Below are 2,514 nucleotides of genomic sequence, written 5' to 3'. Positions count from 1 at the left end.
TATATATATATATATATATATATATATATATGTATATATATATGTATGTATGTATGTATGGTCCTGATGGTTTCCCAGTAATCCTCCTCAAATTGTGTAAGCGTAGCCTGGCAAAACCACTACAGATTCTCTTCCAGAGGTTTCTTGCAAATGGCAAGCAGCCAAGCAAACTGAAGGAGGGAATAATATGCCCAATCCATAAAGGGGGAAGCAGAGCAGATGCCAAAAACTATAGGCCTATCTTTCTGATTTCACACATCAGCAAAGTCATGGAATGGATAGTCAGAGGGAAACTAATCACATTCCTCGAAGAAAATGACTTGCTGAGTGATACTCAGCATGGCTTTTAACCAGGTAGGAGCTGCCTGACCCAGCTCTTACAGCACTATGACTGGGTGTTGAGGCAGTCACTTAACAACACAAATGTGGATGTATATACCTTGACTTTGCAAAAGCTTTTGATAAAGAGGATCATGGTATGATATGCCACAAACTGCATGATATCAGCATAGCTGGAAAACTTGAAAAGTGGTTACATGATTTTCTGAAAGATAGAAGTCAGGAAGTAGTGGCCAATGGAGCTACCTCAATGAAAACACAAATAGTGAGTGGTGTCCCACAGGACACTGTCTTGGGACCACTGCTTTTCATAGTGGCCCTCTCAGATATGCCCTCAGCTGCTCGGATAGCTACCCTTGCTAGCTATGCAGATGATGCGAAGGTCTTGCAGAAAATACAAAACCCCAGCGATGTTGCACATCTGCAGCAGGAGGTGGACTCAATTTGCAGATGGGCTAAGGATAATAATATGCAGTTTAATGCTGAAAAATTTCAAGCCCTCTGTTACCAGCATCCAATATAAAACTTACAGAGTACACTGGTCCACAGGGGATTACAATCCCAGAAACTAAATCAGTGAGGGACCTGGGTATTGACATGAGTAATGATGCCTCTTTCCAAGTGCACATTACCAGGATGGTGACAAAGTGCAGACGACTGGCAGGATGGATCCTGAGAACATTCAGAACCAGAGAGAAGGAAACCATAATGGTCCTCCGGAGGATACTTGGCCTCAGCTGCTTGGATTACTGCTCCCAGCTATGGTCACCCAACAGTGTAAAATTAACAGCAGACCTTGAAGCAACCCAGCGAATTTTCACAAAGAAGATCGTCTCATTGCAAAAGCTCAGCTACTGGGAAAGGCTGAAACAGGTAAGACTCTACTCACAGGAGTGAAGGCAGGAGAGGTATGCAGTAATATACATCTAGAAGATCCTGGAAGGAATTGTGCCAAATTTTGGCATTGATAGCTACACAAATGCCAGAACGGGTCAACACTGCACAATGCCAAAGATCCCAGCAATGCCATCGTGCTTCAGGACCAGTTACTACAATGGCTTGGGTTACAGGAGCCCACAGCTTTTTAATACTCTCCCAAAGAGCATGGGGGACCTACAGAAACTGAATGTAGGTGTTTTCAAATCAAAACTGGACCTCTTCCTGTTGAGAGTTCCAGATAAACCTACCTCATGGCAAAAGGTACAAATGAAGGTAGCGACATCAAACACCCTTATTCACCAAATGCCACATATTTCAGGAGGCTCTCAATAATAACAGCCTAGCAAAATGGTGGTGCCCCAGCATAGCCACAGCTCTAAGCTGAAAATATATATTATGTGTGTTTATATATATATATATATATATATATATATATATATATATAATATAAATAATATATAAATATATGCATATATGCATACATATATGTACATACCTACATAGATATGTATATATACATGCATATAAGGGTACAGGACATCAAAAAAACGTTAAACACAATGAGAAACAAAAACATAAAAATGAAAACATAGAAAACGAACTTTTTTTCGAACAACAAAAAAACAAACAGAGAAACAAGACATGCAACATAAAGAATATACCCCTTCGTCAGATGTCCCTGTTTCATCTACTCCGCGTTTCGAAGGTAAGGACAATACGTGACATCATTGAAACAGTCCTTCCTGCAAAGCAAATTAAATAAAATTTGGGATTTTTTGTGGAGGATGAAAGTGTTCACAAGAACAGGACAGTGCGAACAAGACAGTAAAAACAAGCGACAATAAAAAATCATGACAGAGCACCATTCGAGCGTGATTGTTACCAGCGTCGCCTTCCTGGCACTTGTGCCGGTAGCACATGAAAAAATGTTCAAGCGAGGTCGTTGCCAGTGCCACTGGACTGGCTCCTGTGCAGGTGGCACATAAAAGACATCATTTGAGTGTGACTGTTGCCAGTACTGCCTGACTGCCCCTCGTGCTGGTGGCACGTAAAAGCACCCACTTCACTCTTGGAGTGGTTGACGTTAGGAAGGGCATCCAGCTGTAGAAACTCTGCTACATCAGATTGGAGTCTCATGCAGCCATCTGGTTTACCAGTCCTCAGTCAAATCATCCAACCCATGCTAGCATGGAAAGCGGACGTTAAACAATGATGATGATGATAATGAGATCGGAA

The sequence above is a fragment of the Octopus bimaculoides genome, chromosome 3 (assembly GCF_001194135.2).
Source record: "Octopus bimaculoides isolate UCB-OBI-ISO-001 chromosome 3, ASM119413v2, whole genome shotgun sequence".
Lineage (NCBI taxonomy): Eukaryota > Metazoa > Mollusca > Cephalopoda > Octopoda > Octopodidae > Octopus > Octopus bimaculoides.
This window is presented reverse-complemented; position numbering follows the sequence as displayed.